Source organism: Zootoca vivipara, chromosome 4 (assembly GCF_963506605.1).
Source record: "Zootoca vivipara chromosome 4, rZooViv1.1, whole genome shotgun sequence".
Classification (NCBI taxonomy): Eukaryota; Metazoa; Chordata; class Lepidosauria; order Squamata; family Lacertidae; genus Zootoca; species Zootoca vivipara.
In genome coordinates, this window is record NC_083279.1 from 9,241,279 (window position 1) to 9,259,192 (window position 17,914).

The 17,914-nt window shown below is 46.2% G+C and overlaps 1 protein-coding gene across 6 annotated transcripts in view; it reads right to left on the reverse strand.

Annotated features, from left to right (window-relative positions):
- KLF12 (KLF transcription factor 12) overlaps positions 1–17,914 on the reverse strand; it is a 214,884-nt gene that overhangs the window by 173,874 nt on the left and 23,096 nt on the right. The window contains exon 1 of one of the 6 annotated variants that reach the window (XM_035114713.2): positions 3,468–7,141. The exons of the other annotated variants lie outside the window; for them this stretch is intronic. The gene's annotated coding sequence lies outside the window, so the exon portion shown is untranslated. Of the gene's footprint in view, positions 1–3,467; positions 7,142–17,914 lie in introns of those variants that run through there. 6 annotated transcript variants of the gene reach the window in all.

Consider the following 17,914-nt stretch of genomic DNA (forward strand, 5'->3'; position numbering starts at 1 on the left):
ATAAGCGGAGTAACTTTAAACCTGTGAGATTAATTGCATTTTGCTTTTTGCTTTTTGACAGTGCCACAACGGCATTTATGCAGGGGATGGGGAGGTGTTAACAACCTTTATTTTTACAGGCCTGAGCTCCCCTGTTGGAAACATGGCAAACAAACACCGGTATGTATCCTCCTTGCCTTTGCCATCTTAAAAGGCAACAAAACACAGAGCCCCGATATGATGAGTTTCAGTGCAACTACTTATGTGTTGTGACAGATCACAAGGCCAGCCTTATTTTGTAGCCTCTTAAAAATAATATTAATGACGGAAGAGAGAGAGATTACATGCTTGGCAAACTGCACTGTCTTCTCACACAACCTGTTTACTGGATGCTGCAAGCACCATCTCCAGTTTTCTTCCCGTAAACACCTGCCGTCAGCACCACTAAAATAAACAAACCGAAAGACAGGTGAAGGGAGGAAATGAACCAAAATTGCAGAGGCAAAAGATGCCCTCCTGATCTCAGGCTGCTTAAGCCCCGCTGACTTTCACATGGCGTGTGCACACACAGGACTGCAGCCTTGGGCCACTCAAAAAAGCCAGTCGGCTGGGGGTTCTTTCAGATGCCTTGCCAAAACACATCTGGCAGACCATCTCAAGATAATCAGAGCTGAAGGGAAGAAAAAATGCTGCCTTCAAAATGACAGAGGAAGGGCAGAGGAAGAACTGCAAAAAAAATCCAGCGAATCCAGGAACTGCAGCCTAGAATCAGCTTGTTCCAAATTAATAAAGGTTGAGGGAGGAGTAAGACGACTAATTTCAGTAGTTTACTCCTTTTACATAGAGGCTCCTGAAATGGGAATAGGATTAGACTTGTTAAATTTGGAAGTAGGCCCCACCGAATTCGGAACGACATATTCCTAGATCAGAGTGCATGGAACTGCAGTTCTAACACATCCGGAACTTTACAACCTTTATTTTGCATTTTGTCCTCTACGGTATTTGAAACAGGCCGGTGTGTTAAAGTCGCAGCCATTTCCACTGTGCAGGAGGGGAAGGGAACTGAAGAACGAGCAACTTCCACTGCAGCAGAACGTCCGGCAGCTCAGGTAGCAAACAGCTGCTTCAAGCCAATGACTGAGCTGCTTATTGAATAGGGTGCATCCAGGAATCTCCCCCCCCCCCCGAATTCTGACATTGCACTTTGTAACTTAAAGATGTTTTATGTGCATCCGGCCCAAGTGAGGTATATTTTTTGTTGATGGCTGGTTACTGCTCCACAGCACTGTAACTCAAAACCTCTGGCTGCAGTGCCTCATTTATTATTGCCCACAAAGAATAATAAATGCGTTCGGAGGTTCATGCTCGAGCACAGCCTGCTGCCTTTGGAGCAGATGCATCACTCGGGGCCATATTCTCCCCTTGACCCACGTGTGTGTGTGGAACATCCACAGATCCCTTTTGCAAAGTGAATGTGCTCTTTCCACGGGGATGAACTCTGATCCAGAAAGGTTCCCTTGCAGATCAGCTGACTCACATCTTAGCATGCCTCTCTCTTTTTTTGCAACTAATTTCGTTCTACATTCCAAACTGCCGCAAGAATGTTGTCGAGCCCAAATCTTCAGCTTGTTCTGTGCTGCAGCTTTCATTCTGAGGCACGACGATGGTACAGTACTAGGAAACTATTCTCTTCTCGGTTTTTGTGGGGAAAGTGCGAGACAGGAAGCAAGAGCACAACTAAAGATGCTCAAAACCTGTTTCACTGGTAGGCATCTTATACAGAGACCCGTTATTTATTTCTTTTACCTGAGCCAGCAATGAAGGGCCAGCAAAACTGATTTCAGCCCCACTGACTCCTTCCCACGTGAGCCACAGACAAAGGAGCTGCAACATCCTCCCCCCCCCCACTATGGGCAATTTGGATTTGGGTCAGCTCCAACACAGAGGCTTGAAAGAGCTAAGATGGCCTTTGGGAGAACTCCAACAGGGCCTCCGCTTCTGTTCAAGGAAAGGGGGATTAGAGCTGAGGTGTGAACAGCTGAGGTGTATAAAGGTGGGTGTGCCCGAGTTTCTGCTGCTATTGACACTGAGGAAGCAGGGATTTAGGAAGCCCTTTTGCCCACTTCTCAGGGGCAAGCAGATGAAGCGCTTCATAACAAAGGGGCATTGAAACCAAAGGCTTTTCCGGTGAACAAAAATTAGCACACAGGAGTCAGACAGAATTCCAGGGCTGCCAGTTGCCTGCTCCACCATAAAGCTGTATAAAGGTAAAGGTAAAGGGACCCCTGACCATTAGGTCCAGTCGTGACCGACTCTGGGGTTGCGCGCTCATCTCGCATTATTGGCCAAGGGAGCCGGCGTACAGCTTCCAGGTCATGTGGCCAGCATGACAAAGCTGCTTCTGGCAAACCAGAGCAGCACATGGAAACGCCGTTTACCTTCCCGCTGTAGCGGTTCCTATTTATCTACTTGCATTTTGACGTGCTTTCGAACTGCTAGGTTGGCAGGAGCTGGGACCAAGCAACGGGAGCTCACCCCGTCACAGGGATTCGAACTGCCGACCTTCTGATCAGCAAGCCCTAGGCTCAGTGGTTTAACCACAGCGCCACCTGGGTCCCATAAAGCTGTATATTCCCCCAAAAAAATGTATGCATCTCAAAAAATAGAGGCAGGGATGGATGTCCTCCAATTCCAGACATGGGTTTTTATCCAACTATGTCAGGCATGTCCATTACAGTGGTGCCTTGCAAGACAAAATTAATTCGTTCCACAAGTCGCTTCGTCTTGTGATAATTTCGCCTTGCGAAGCGCGGTTTGCCGCAGCAAAAAAAAAAAACGCACCAAAAAAAACCCGCCGAAAAACTTCATCTTGCGAAGCACGGCCATAGAAAACTTTGTCTTGCAAGTCACCAAAAACATCGCAAAACGCTTTCGTCTTGCGAAGTTTCGTTGCGTGAGGCATTCGTCTTGCGAGGTACCACTGTAATTTGAACTAGATCCACTTTGAGAAGGGCCAGAACTGGATATGAACCAAGCTATCGCCTTCCAGAGAATTTTCTATAGGGGCCCCACAATTGTAGGCTGAGCTTGGTAAGTAAACAAAAAATAATGGTTGCCTGCTTCCTGCAACTCCCCTACTGACTTAGTTGATGCTCAGCAAGGAAGCTTTTGATGCTTCAAGGAAGCCCCGCCACCCTTCCCCTACTGGGAAGGGAGGAGAAAACATGCAAGCGCTGGCTCATGCAAGCTCTGGCTCTGCCAAGCAGTGGCTGAAAAAGCCCCCCTTCTTCTGTTTATTGCATTAGAGTAGAAAATGTGGGTGGGTGTTCCTGGTTTGGCACTGCATGGCCATGCCTCTCTGCTGCCAAGCTACCCTTAACCTTCTTCTCAACCTTGGGAGTATGAGAGGGAGAGGGAATGACTGTGCACCTGCCAGGATGATTTCAGCTTCAAGGTTGGGAAGGAGCCTGGTTGCTCGTCACACTCACCAGAGGAAGGTGGCAGACTCTCTGTGGCAAACAGGAATATGGAGCCGCTGCAACGGTGCCTGCTTGTTGTTGTTTAGTCGTTTAGTCGTGTCCAACTCTTCGTGACCCCATGGACCATAGCACGCCAGGCACTCCTGTCTTGCACCGCCTCCCGCAGTTTGGTCAGACTCATGTTGGTAGCTTCGAGAACACTGTCCAACCATCTCGTCCTCTGTCGTCTCCTTCTCCTTGTGCCCTCAATCTTTCCCAACATTGCAAGAGAACTTCTGGAACATTGCACTTCTCGCTACTCGGGCCTTCCCCTCCTTCCCATTCACTTCTACAGGAGTCAGGGAATACTGCCACATTCAAGTCACTCCAACACAATGATGCAGCAGAACCACCCAACTTGAAAGAAGGCAGCTGGTTGCATTTCTGCAAAAGTTGCTGCCATTTGAGTTTTTTCCAATCTGGAGGCAAACCCAGAACAGAGACTCGTATTGAAATACAGAAACAGCCCATGCAGAAACATGGCCTCCTCTGATACCAGGTCACGCCTATCCTTTCCTACTCTAAAAGTGATCCATTCTCAAGCACAGAGTGTCGAGGGACGGAGGGATTGCGCCTTTGCAGTCAGAAGTTTGGAAAACAAAGAAGATTTTATATTCGCGTGTGCTTTTGGGTCATGGACCCAGCTGTGTGACTGCAGAGTTTGTCACTGTTGACACTACTCTCTGCCTCGCCACCACCCTCCAGAGTGAGCATTCAGCACCCTAGCCAGTTCGTCATAGCGAAAGCTACAGTGGAATCTTTCAGCTTTGTTTGCAATTGTGGTTACCCTGCTTCTTGTAAACAAGGCAACTTCCTGTCTCAGGGTTCCCATTTCTAAATCAGGATAAGGCAGTTGTGACCTATAGATGTAGTCAGGTTGGAACGCTGCCTAGTTCTATTTATGCCACATTGCATTTGAGGTGGGAGAGAGGAGAGGAGAGGAGAAGCTTCCAAAAGCAGGCATGCCTTCCTGAAAATGGACAAAATGTGCTTTACATACATTCTCATGAGTAGCGCTCAGAGCTTCAAAGGCTGGACCAAGTGCCCTCCTCCCTACTGTTACTGGTCACTCCAATCCCTGCCAAGCCGTGCACAGGATTCCCGAGTCTTGGTTCTCAACCAGAGTCTGTACACGGCAAAGGCTGTCATAGGTTTAAGAAATATGGTTTCTTCTCATATTTACACCTTCAGTCTGCATGAAGGGAGTCCAGATCTTAAAAGGTAAAGGGACCCTTGACCATTAGGTCCAGTCACGGACGACTCTGGGGTTACAGCACTCATCTAGCTTTACTGGCCAAGGGAGCCAGTGTACAGCTTCCAGGTTATGTGGCCAGCATGACTAAACAGCTTCTGGCGAACCAGAGCAGTGCACGGAAACGCCATTTACCTTCCCGCTGGAGCGGTACCTATTTATCTACTTGCACTTTGACATGCTTTCGAACTGCTAGGTTGGCAGGAGCTGGGACAGAGCAACAGGGCATGTCTCCCAGCCTTCCAACTCAAGATGGATCTCTGTGTTTTTGTTCTTCCCCTTCTTCCCAGCACACCTTGCTAATCACTCTCTGACACACACACCATCACCTTGCCAACCTCTGCCAGCTCAGGTCCAAGATTCATCTTCGATGGGCCATCAAAAACCTTTTGTCGTGTTAATGGATTTGCTCTTCATTAGCCCAGACCGGCTAGTTTGCATAAGCCAGCCCAGGGATTCCTCGTCTTGTACAGTTTTGCAGCTTGTATTTCTCCCTTCATATCCCAAATAACCAAAATCCTACCAATTATTAATTTCTAGGGTTTGGAAGGGGGGGGGTCATTCCGAATCCCATAACAATACGAACACTTGGCAGACATACTAAACATTAGTCAAAACTACCAACTCCCTCTTCTGTGATCACAATCCTACATTCGAAGTACAAAAGCTTGTTGCACAAACAATATATATGAACAATATGTGAATCTGATACAGATTTATCATTTTTCCAGATAAATGCTGAAAGTAAAGGAATCAAAGCAACATCTTGGGGAGGACTAGAGGGTCATATTTGGCCCACAGGCCTCAGGTTCGCCACTCCCAATCTTACATATTTACAAGAGTTCCTGGTTCAAATCTCACCTTAGCCATGGCCTGACTATATAGAAGGTCATGGTAACAATTGTTGCTACATTTTTATTATATGCCTCTGCCAAGGAGTTCATGGCAGCTTACAAAGCGTCCCCTGTTTTACCCTCACAACAACCCTGTGAGGTAGCCTAGGCTATAGGAATGCTGTCTTACAGATATGTTACTAGAGTTATTAGAAATACTGACCCAATGCACCTGAACCACTTCAAGAACACTCAGTGAAACCGCTGGATGAATGCTAAGCATTGCTGTTATTGAGACATTTGCCACTTCCCCCTGCAATTAACATGTTTTGTTGCTTAAAATATTTTTTTTCTACTCACTCAGAAATTATATGCACAGTATATGTGCCCTTTCATATGTTGCTTATCAATTCTTGCAGGACCATGCCATTGAATGACAGAACCACCATTTGTTAACCTGTGTAAAGGATGGGGGGAGTGGGAAAAGAGAATCTCACTGTACAATTTCAGCAGCCCCCCCCCCCGTCTTGTTTTCCATCTATTTTCTTCCACAGTCCAGTCACTTCAGCCATGTATCAGTAGCCTTAAGAATCCTCATCCTAGTCGCAAAAGCAGGCCCTTTGTTCACACCAGTGAACCCAGTCAATGCACCTGGTGGCCTGGGATGGAGGCAACCAGTTACTTAAGAAAACACACTTGCCGTTCTTGTTCTTTTAGCATGCCTGTACACAGTGCACTGCGTGGATGTATTAAAATAGAACTGGCTGTCTCAAACAGTCCAGCTGGCAATGCCCTCGCAGCCTGCTCTTGGGGAGAACAGCCTCTTCAAACCATGTGGATTTTCACGTTTTTACTGAAGAATGGAAAATGTCTCCTTGTTGAACAAAAGAAGGGAAGTAGCTTTGTCTCGCTCTGCTTTCACTTATTAAATCACTTCAGGGTTAACGATGACAAAGATTCTTATTTAGGAAAAAGAATTTCTGCCCAAAAAACAATTCCATTCAAATGAGAAACCTTGAAAAAAAGACACACCCCAGTCAGTTGGGCGGGGGTATAAGACATTAATTATCATCATGACTGTCTAAACTGCCCTGCATCCCCTAAAGCAGGGGTGTCAAACTCAAATTCATCAGGGGCCGCATCAGCAGTTTGGTCACCCTCAAAGGGCCGGTTGTATCTGTAGGACTATGTGTCCACTCTTTATTATCATAAATTATTGTCACTGCATTCAATTATTACTGTTTTTTGTAATAATGTAAGTAATAACTAGCTCTGAAAGCAGAAACATAGTCAGAATAATGGCAAGTAGATATTCAAATGTACAATTATTGTACAATTTATTGAAAAATGATTTTTGGTAACTGCACTGGGTGGTGGAGGCTCGCTAGGGTTTCATGCAGGACCTTTGCAGAGCTACTAGTACCTGGAGATGCTGGGGTCCTTCTGCATGCAGGACAGATGTTCTGCCAGTGAGCCACCACCCTTCACCAAAGGGACTGGCTGAGGTTGACTAACTGGAGCTGCTCTCCTGGTTCCAGGGTTTAAGGGCCAGAAGTATAAAGCAGCATCCTATGTTTCTGAGGAGAGGGAGGGAGGGAGGGAGGGAGGAAGGGAGGAAGGAAGGAAGGAAGAAAGAAAAGAGGGAGTGGGAGGGAGAGAGGAAGGAAGGAAAGAGGGGAGAGAAAGAAGAGTAGGAAATAAGGAAGGGAATAAAGAAGGAAAGAAAAAGAAAGAGGGAGAGAAGACGGAAAGGGAGAAATAAGGAAGGAAGTAGAGGGAAAGAAAGAATAAGAATGAGGGAGAGGGAGAGGAAGAAAGATGAGAAGGACAGAAGGAAGAAAGGAAGGAAGGAAGGAAGAAAGAAAGAAAAGAGGGAGCAGGAGGGAAAGAGGAAGGAAAGAGGTGAGAGAAAGAAGAGTAGGAAAGAAGGAATAAAGAAGGAACGAAAAAGAAAGAGGGAGAGAAGACAGAGATAAAGAAGGAAGGAAGGAGAGGGAAAGAAAGAATAAGAACGAGAGAGGAAGAAAGAAAGGGAAGGGGGGGTCACCGCCTTGATTCAGCGCCAGAAAAGAGCGCAAAGGGACCCAGGGGCAAAAAGCATTTCCCGTGCAGCGTGAGGCAGCGGGTGTCCGTTTTAGGAGAAGTGCATAAAGCCTCAGAGTTGCACGTTCGTGAGGCTGAGCCGCGGCAGGAGGAGGAGGAGGAGGAGGTGAGGCAAGAGGAGGAGGAGGAGGAGGCGGCAGCGCCGTGCGGAGAGTCCCGAGCCTCTGGGACGCAGCAGTGCTCTGTAGCACTTTGAATCCTCCTCCTCCTCCACGCGGCGCTGCTGGGTGCTTTGTCTGTGCTTCAGCAGCAGCAGCAGCCGTTTCCAGGCGCCGAGCCGTGGCAGGAGGAGGATTCAAAGTGCTACAGAGCACTGCTGCGTCCCAGAGGCTTAGGACTCTCCGTGCAGCGCTGCTCCGGCCACCTTTCTACCCCCCCTGGCCCCAGCTGTTTGTCGGCGCTTTGTCGGTGCGGCGCTTCAGCAGCAAGGTCCTGCTGCTAGGTCCCGCAGGCTGGGGTGCTCGGCGGGCCACATGACGAGGTCTGGCGGGCCGGATTTGGCCCCCGGGCCTTGTGTTTGACACCCGTGCCCTAAAGCAAACAACAGGCAGTGGTCACTCAACTCTACCCAGCCGAAAATAGAATTGCCCCCATCAACTTCATTTAGCAACCAGTCTAGTGACAAAGGTAAATGTCCAGGTTCTGGGAGTCAGAAGAATTAAGTAGGGTTGCCAGACTCAATAGAGGGCAGGACTTCTGTGCTTTTAATTGCCCTGCTCTCTTTTGAGTCTGGAAACCTTAAAGAGAAACCAGCAGACCCTTTGTTTAATTCCCAAGCAAAGGGTCTGCTGGTTTCTCCTTAAGGTGTCCAGACTCAAAAGAGAGCAGGGCAATTAAAGGCACAGAAGTCCTGCCCTCTATTTGAGTCTGGCAACCCTACTTAATTCTTCTGACTCCCAGAACCTGGACATTTACCTTTGTCACTAGACTGGTTGCTAAATGAAGTTGATGGGGGCAATTCTCCTATTTTCGGCTGGGTAGAGTTGAGTGACCACTGCCTGTTGTTTGCTTTAGGGGAAGCAGGGCAGTTTAGACAGTCATGATGATGATGATAATTAATGTCTTGGGACCCAGGTGGCTCTGTGGGTTAAACCACTGAGCCTAGGGCTTGCTGATCAGAAGGTCGGCAGTTCGAATCCCTGTGACGGGGTGAGCTCCCATTGCTTGGTCCCAGCTCCTGCCCACCTAGCAGTTCGAAAGCACATCAAAATGCAAGTAGATAAATAGGAACCGCTACAGCGGGAAGGTAAACGGCGTTTCCATGTGCTGCTCTGGTTTGCCAGAAGCGGCTTTGTCATGCTGGCCACATGACCTGGAAGCTATACGCCGGCTCCCTCGGCCAATAATGCGAGATGAGCGCGCAACCCCAGAGTCGGTCACGACTGGACCTAATGGTCAGGGGTCCCTTTACCTTTTACAGCGGGAAGGTAAACGGCGTTTCCATGTGCTGCTCTGGTTTGCCAGAAGCGGCTTTGTCATGCTGGCCACATGACCTGGAAGTTATACGCCGGCTCCCTCGGCCAATAATGCGAGATGAGCGCGCAACCCCAGAGTCGATCACGACTGGACCTAATGGTCAGGGGTCCCTTTACCCTTTACCTTAACCCTAGAATTAAAACATCGCCATTTTGCCTTCTTAAGCAAATGGGTTCAGAAGACCATTGGTGAAACAGGAACAATTTGAGGCAACTGGTTTCAAACTGTAGTGAGAGGGTGGCAGAGACAGATGAATATACTATGCCAAGCAAGGCTGAATGAGATGAATATAACCCCAAACTGCCCCACAATTGTGAAGACCACAGGTGCAAATAATAAAGAGGTGTTTTCATTTTTATCCATAAGCTGCCTTGAATCGAAGAAGAAGAAGAAGAAGAAGAAGAAGAAGAAGAAGAAGAAGAAGAAGAAGAAGAAGAAGAAGAAGAAGATTTGTTAAATGATACTTCTTTGCTTTTAGTCTAGCACACACCCCAAACTATCATCAAATATCTTTGTGATCTCCACTTGTGGTTTCAGCAAAACTCAGATTTCTTTCTGAGCACAATTCAAAGTGTTGGTGCTGACCTTTAAAGCCCTAAACAGCCTTGGTCCAGTATACCGGAAGGAGCATCTCCACCCCCATCGTTCTGCCCAGACACTGAGCATAGCTGCCAAGTTTTCCCTTTTCTCGCGAGTAAGCCTATTCAGCATTAGGGAAAATCCCTTTAAAAAGGGATAACTTGGCAGCTATGACACTGAGGTCTAGCGCCAAGGGCCTTCTGGCAGTTCCCTCGCTATGAGAAGCCAAGTTACAGGGAACGAGGCAGAAGGCCTTCTCGGTAGTGGCACCCACCCTGTGGAATGCCCTCCCACCAGAGGTCAAAGAGAACAACAATTACCTAACCTTTAGAAGCAAAATAAAAAAATTCCTTCAGTAGCACCTTAAAGACCAACTAAGTTTATATTTTGGTATGAGCTTTCGTGTGCAAGCACACTTCTTCAGATACACCTTTAGAAGGCATCTCAAGGCAGCCCTGTTTAGGGAAGCTTTTAATGTTTGATGGATTTCTGTATTTTAATATTTTGTTGGAAGCTGCCCAGAGTGGCTGGGGAACCCGGCCAGATGGGCGGGGTATAAATAATATTATATTATTATTATTATTATTATTATTATTATTATTATTATTATTATTATTATTATTATTATTATTTCTACAGTTTTGTTCTTCAGTTGAGATTCCTGCATTGCAGCGGGTTGGACTAAATGACCCAACTCTACAGTTCTATGAACCCTACAAGTCATAGGGAAAGCTAAAGGCAAAGATTATTCATCTGATCAAAAAACAGAGTTTGCCTGATTAAACTTTTGATAGCACCTGGAACTGCAGCACTGTCCTAATCCACAATCCTATCTGCCTAGAGTGATGTAGGAACTACTGACTATGCCAACCATTCCTTTCCCATGTCTTCTCCCAATGAAATGGGATTTCAATTACTATCAGCTTGAAAAGAACTGATCGCCCGGCAGGCAAACATATTGACCTTTATCTTCTGCTGGAACATAATAAAATGTGGCAAAAAAGAGGCTGACACCCAATTAATGAAATCTTAGTAAATTAAAGTTAAGCATTTTAACAGATTGATTGATTGGTATCTGCCTAAATTTAAACACCACTAAAACTAGGGACAAATGTTGCCTGCTAGATCAGAGGATGCATGTGTCACGGAAAAGGGGCACAGGAGAGGTATTCCCTCCTGTGAGAGAGGGGATAAGGAAACACTGGAAGCCGCATTGTGCAGAATCAGGCCATCAGGTCCATCCAGTTCAGTACTGTTTACACTGTCTGGCATCAGCTCTGCAAGGTTTCAGTAGCCTGACCTGGATATCACTTTTTTCAGATTCACCTCCAACTGGAATAGGAATTTGCTACCTGGTGAAGTAGAGAGATTGTTTTAAACCTTTTTTATCTGTCGCTAGCTCTTCCTGCCCTCAGGTGCAGCTGAGGACACTGTCCCCTTGCCAGGGCTGAACAAAGGTTCAAGTGCTAGCCTGGTGCCAGCTCCTGCGTGTGTAATGAGAATCGGGACGCCATCTTGTTTTTTGCCTCGGGCAGCAAAATGTCTTGGGTCAGCCCTGTGTAAACAGTCCCGGGTTCTTACTGGTGGAGGGCAGCATGCAAATGTTTTCAACTCACAGAGGCAAGCTCTGGTTTTAAATACCAAAGTTGCGTGAAGGCTATTCATCACTCCACGGTTCTCGCCTCACACAAACACACCCACCCACACCCAAATACAGCTTTGTAACTTTGGACGTTATCAGCGCTGGCTTTTCCCATCTTGCTCCATTTGCTCTTTATGTTTTCTGAGGAAAGGGAGGGGGAGAAAGCCGTGCTCCACATTTCTATTCACTCTTTGAACATTTCCGGATTTCTCTTTCAGAGCACCGCAGCTGCTGAGCAAATTACACTGAAATTAGGGGAGCTTTGTTTCAAGTGCGGCCACACAGCAGCTCGCTCCGTGTGCTCCAAGAGTTCATACGCACACATCCAAAATACCAACAAGCTTAACCGCAAAGACCAAATCATTACGGGGAAATGACAGTAAACGCTTTAACCGTGGAACAAATACTCAAGCAAGTGGATGTTGCCTGAAGATACTGTTACACAAGCAGAAAAACCATCAGCCAAACAACAACAACACAACCCTCATCCAGCCTCTAATGGGATTTTCACACTCACCCCCCCCCAAAAAAAAGAGATTGGAAAAGTAACGTATTTTGCATATTACTTATTCAGCAATATACTACATAGCATCGCAGCTAAGCAGCATTTCAGTAGCTAATATTACTTGATACTTTAAGTAAAGCTTTTTTAAGCATTAGGATTTGTATGCTATTAGCAACATTGTCATAAACGGAGGGGACTTTTTTTTTTTTTAAAGGAGACCTTCTCCCTCCCATTAATTTGTTAGCACTGTACTTTCCCAGTGACTGTATTCCATTCATGATTAAAAGGCATTAACTCTGGACCCCCTCCAGGACTCTCTGCTGTTGCTGCACTGCAGAGCTGCGCTGGAGGAAGTCTGTCCTTTAGATGACATAATCACACAGATTCCCTTCTACATATCCAAGGCGAGGAGAGGGGGAGACAGGAGATGATGACCCCACTCTCCCCTTGTCCAAATTCCTTCATCTCAGAAAAACACAGTATTGCACCAATGGCTACATGTAAAGTGTTATTATTATTATTTTAGACACTGTTTTAGATCTTCCACTTCCACAGCTCCACTGCATGCTACAAGAGTATCTGAAGTTGCTACAGACTTACCTGAATACCTACCTACCTCTGTCCAGTCTGCCCCATCACCACCACCTTTCTCTCTTTGGAGCTCCTTAAGGATTCTGCTTATTGATGCTGCTGATTTGGTTCTCTAAAACCTCCCCCTCCCTCTCTCTGTGTGTATATGCCTCTGTCTCTCCCCTCTCTTGGCTGCCCGCAAACTGGCATTAGCCCACCACTTTCACAAAGGTTCCTCAGCAAAGATCTGCTGCTGGCAAAGATGAGGACCAGTGGACCTAGAGGTTGCATTTGGATGCAGGGAGACCCAGACTGCTTGGCCGCGAAGCAAGCTGGGTACCACAGGACATCTCTCACGTAGGGCTGCGGCGAGGATGGGTGAGATAGGCACCAGTAGGCCACCACTAGGGTCGGCATACACACATCTGGGGTGCAAAATGGCATCTGGGTGAATTTTTGATGAATTGGAGAAATGTCCAGGAAAACCCAGATGTATGGCAAGTAAGGAGATTTTTAAAATTCTCCCAAAATTTAATTTTGGTGGGGGAGATGTTCCCCATAAAAGCTCAAGAACTTCACCCCCCCCCCAAAAAAGCTCAACAACTTTGTCCAGATTTTCACTCTTAGGGATATGGCAATCCTTAGCCACCACACCTTAATACGAGCTGCTGCACAGGGCACTTTTAGCTCATAGTTCTCAAGCATTCGGTGGAGAGGAAGTCATGCGAATGCTACATCCATGACCTACAGCCATTGCGGGGGAAATGCTTCAAGCAGCACCCCAAAATCCCAGAGACCTCAGGCCCTGCAGAAACTTGCACAAAACTGCCTCTTCGCGGGAAAGCATTGATAGGAGTACTGGAGTATTGGAGGGTGGGGCCAAGTGATGAGCAAGGGCAAAAGTGAGAGGGGAGCCTCCTTTTTCTTTGGTACCCCACCTTTCCCTTCTTTGCAACCCACCCAGAATTAGCCACAGGCTGTAGCTTCCCCACCCCTGGGGGATAGCACCCCTTTCTCTGTCCTCCTTTACAGGTATCAAAGTTTGAAACTGGTATCTAAGTGCTTCAGAAGACCAAGCAGAGACCCACTGAGAGCGAGCATTTTTTTTCTGTCCTCTCACCTGGCACGAGGCCCACGTGTAGGTTCTATTTCGCTATCAGGGCTCAGGCAGCTTCTAATGAAATTTCCACATATTTATGAAATGCTGCCTCTGTTCATGCTTCTGTTTTCTTTTCCCACAACTGTCCTGCTATCTCAGTGGACATACAGAATTCACTATAGGAAACCCAGGATTATATTATTATTATTATTATTATTATTATTATTATTATTATTATTATTATTCCTTGAATGGCACTTTTGCCATTCCAATCTACCTTTGTTCTATTATTACGGTATATATCCAACCTATACACGTAAGTGTTCCTACGGGTATGTTCCAAGGCAGCAAACTGAAATAAAGCGAGACAGAGGAATTGCACTGACTCAAAACAAAACAGAAAACAGAGCGCTGGGTCATCATTCTGCTGCTGGGCATTTAGCATGCTGGGAGTGGCCACCTCAGGATGAATGGCTAAGTTCTTCATCGTCATCTAAAAATACCCTCGCAATGTGCTTCAAGAGGTCAATGCAACATCGTTTTTCAGAAAGGCATTTGAACTTTCTTCATGTTGCTCAAGCAGAGAACAGATCCGTTCTAGCTTCCTAGCTGAAATACAACTTTATTCTCGTGCAACAGCTAAACCAAATCTGTTCTGCACATTTGTGTACCTCTCTCTTGCTTCAGGGGTGGCATCCTCCAATTTTTAGATGTTAATGCAAATCCTTTAGATGTTCAGCTGATTAGCTCCTAACAGGCTCCGCTGGAGTGAGTTATTAAAACTATACCCATTTAAGTGCAGCTGAGGTGGAAGGAATACAAATGCACTTTTGTGAATTGTGTTTCAGCAGGTTAAGTGTAGTAACATATCATTTCTTATTAAGCAACGTGCCACTGACTTAAGTAATACATCATTAACTTAAATGGGGAAAAAATCTTACAAGCTGGTCCAGATGAACAGATGCCCTACACAACTGATGGATATGTTGCTGGTCCACATCATTTCAGGGGACTGAATGCATCCCTGTGTAAAACACTTGAAGATTCCAGCCTAAGCTATTCCCTGACTGGTTTTGCATACATAGGAAGAGAACTGAAACATTCATGCCCTCATCTTCAGTCAGAAATGGTGCAGCCCAGCAACAAATGCATCCTGTGGAGTTTCTGCTCACCAATTTCCAGCTGTGCTGTGGTCATTCAGGTGCTTCAAGGAAGCTCACAGCAGGCCATGAAAGCAATATCTTCCCCGCTGTTTGCCCTGCACACCCCAGAAACATATACCGCCACTAAGTCTGGAGATTTCATTTAATTATCATGGAGAATACCGATTGATAGATCTACACTCCAAAACCTGTCTCTCCTTCCTTCCCGCCCACCAACCAATCCTGCAGCCATCTGGGTAAATATCAGCTGTGCGAACAAGTATTTTCTTTTGTCTGTCCCCAAACAACTGCCAATCAACCTGACTGACAGATTTGTTTAGTTTAGTTATCTGCTGCCTTTCCACAGTGAGCTGTGCCCAAAGCGGTTTACAAGAGAGTCCATTGATTATCAAAACACAAAACATTGAATGGGCGGGGAGAAATCAGCTGACAAAACAGTCGATTCAACTAAGACAAACTCAACAATTCAGCAAATAAATTCAATGTTACAAAAAGGGAAATGACTAGACTTAAATACTGTAGGTCTGGAGCAAAAACAAAGTCAAGAAGTGATTGAAAGACTCAGAATTCAAGTATTATGGGGAGCAGGAGAAAAAAAAATCATCCCTACACATAAAGATTAGCTTTATATATTTCTCTAAGCTGCAAACACTTCCGCCTTTCTTCATAAGGAAGATGCCCCAATTCAGCATCATTATTTGGGCTCCAGCATTGTTCCCAGTCCTGCAATGCCCTTTCTGAGCTATAGTGAGCAGAACTGCATACACTATTCTGGTTCTGACAGAACCATGGGTTTTATATTGGGTACACCATTTTGGTGTAGACACAAAAAAAGGATGCTACAGATTAGGGGTAGGGGAAAGTGACCTGTGAAAAGGCTCTACAGGTGTCCCTTTTGCTGTGTGTGTGTGCACACATTGGAATAACGGAGGAATGCTGGTGTTACCGACACATCTGCAGTCAAGATGCATGGACACTCTTCAACATTATTGAAAGGCAACCTCTGCTTATCAGGCCCTGCAGATATTCAGAATTAGCATCACATCAGCATTCCTTTCAACCTAGTATTATTATGATCATAACATTATGGGCATGCATCACCAAACTATCAGACCCAAACACCCTGGGGATATGTTAAGAAACTTAAACAACAGTTGCGATTCCTTTAAGCCGTGGTCCTCTCAAGTCAATATTTAGCACACTGTGCGTTACCCAAGCAACCAAATGAGTAATCCTTCCTTTGATGAGACCACCCTCCCATTTCAGAGCAGACCTTCCTATATTCATTTTTTTAAAAAAAAATTAAATTGAAACACCACCGAAAAGATGTACTTGGCCTTACAATGAAGCAAGTCCTGAGCATGCTAAGGGAGGTATCCTGCAGCAACACCACCCAGAGTGAGCGGGTTAGGCTCTAGTGGATCTCTGTCTAAGCTGGGAGGTTCCTGGAGCAGCCGGGCTAGGCCAGCTCAACTCGCTCATCCTTGGCTCAGCTGGATAGATGTCAGCGTACAGTATATCCCCCTTCCCAACTTACCCAGGAATCAGCTGACTGAATTGAGATCCGTTGATTCTGGTGAAAGCCCTTAAAATTATTGGGTTGGGAGCTACAGGAGTGTTGTGGACTTAGGCAAGATCCCAAATCCATTCCGCTTGCTCATGTGACTTAGTGATCCAGTTTAAGTTAAACCAGCAAAAAAGGATGGCATACGCCAAACACAGTGTCACATACTTTCAAACCCATGTTTAGAGCCATAAGGACTAGAATTCTGTCTTGCTTTTAAAAAACATTTTAAATATTTCTTAAGAGATGGGTCAGGAAGCCGTGCCTGCACTTTTTCCTCTCCCACAGAATGCACACCGCCTTGAATATTAAATTGTGCAAGACAAGGCCAGGGCGGCAGTCATAAAGTCACTACGTTGCTCAGATACCTTTGGTCAGCTCTCCTTAAGGCCTTTGGTCCTGGATAGCCTCATGAGCAAATGTAACTCTCTGACCATGAGGCCAATTCTTTGGTTCCTCAGATCCTGAAAGCAACACCTCCACTGCCCTCACTACCAATGGTCCATGTAAAATGGATATAAGTGTTAGGCCTGGACCACCTACCCTTCAGATCACTTTGCTAGAGTGATTTCTCATTCAGCAACTGGTGATGATCTGGAGCAGGCATGTCAAACATGCGGCCCTCCAGATGTTTTGGCCTACAACTCCCATGATCCCTAGCTAGCAGGACCAGTGGTTGGGGAAGATGGGAATTGTGGTCCAAAACATCTGGAGGGCCGCAAGTTTGACATGCCTGATCTGGAGGGTTTTCCTAATTTTGCTATGGACATTAAATTGATTTGTTTCCAATGAAGTGCCACACCGTTTAGAACTCAATACTATTCAATTGCAAAAGCTGTTAAACAATGCAAATTGCTTTAAAACTGCGCAGACAGACAACTGACATTTGCCTGCTTCTGATTCCCCAAAATGTGTCAAAGATGAAGCACCTAATTAAAGGACTCATTTGACAAGTAGCATTAAGACAGATTCAGAGGTTTTTCTCTCACTTAAATCTGTTTGCATTTAGATGGTACCGTACTCAAATTCAGCATCGTGCTTTCAGTTGCACCTTCTGTTCCCACTTTGAACCACTGCCTGGCCGTGATTTTCTGTTACTGTAAGGGGGAAATCCTATGGCAAGATCTGCTGAGATGAACAGTTTAGGATGCAGCAGATTTCTGGCTCAGCCAGGCTTTGCCAGCATTAAATCCCCAAGCCTGGCTCAGCTGGTATCATTTGCCCACCCCAGATCAGCCAGGGCTCAGCTGAGCCAAAGCCAGTGTAAGTCCCCCAAAGGGGCATCAGTGGGATGGGGGCAGGGTGTGTGCTTAGGGCTGGATTCTAAGCCCATTCCACTCAATCACATGACAGTAAGGACACGGGTGGCGCTGTGGTCTAAACCACTGAGCCTTAGGGGCTTGCTGATCAGAAGGTTGGTGGTTCGAATCCCCACGATGGGGTGAGCTCCTGTTGCTCTGTCCCAGCTCCTACCAACCTAACAGTTCGAAAGCACGCCAGTGCAAGTAGATAAATAGGTACGGCTGTGGCAGGAAGGTAAACGGCGTATCTGTGCGCTCTGGTTTTCGTCATGGTGTTCCGTTGTGCCAGAAGCTGTTTAGTCATGCTGGCCATGACCCGGAAAGCGGTCT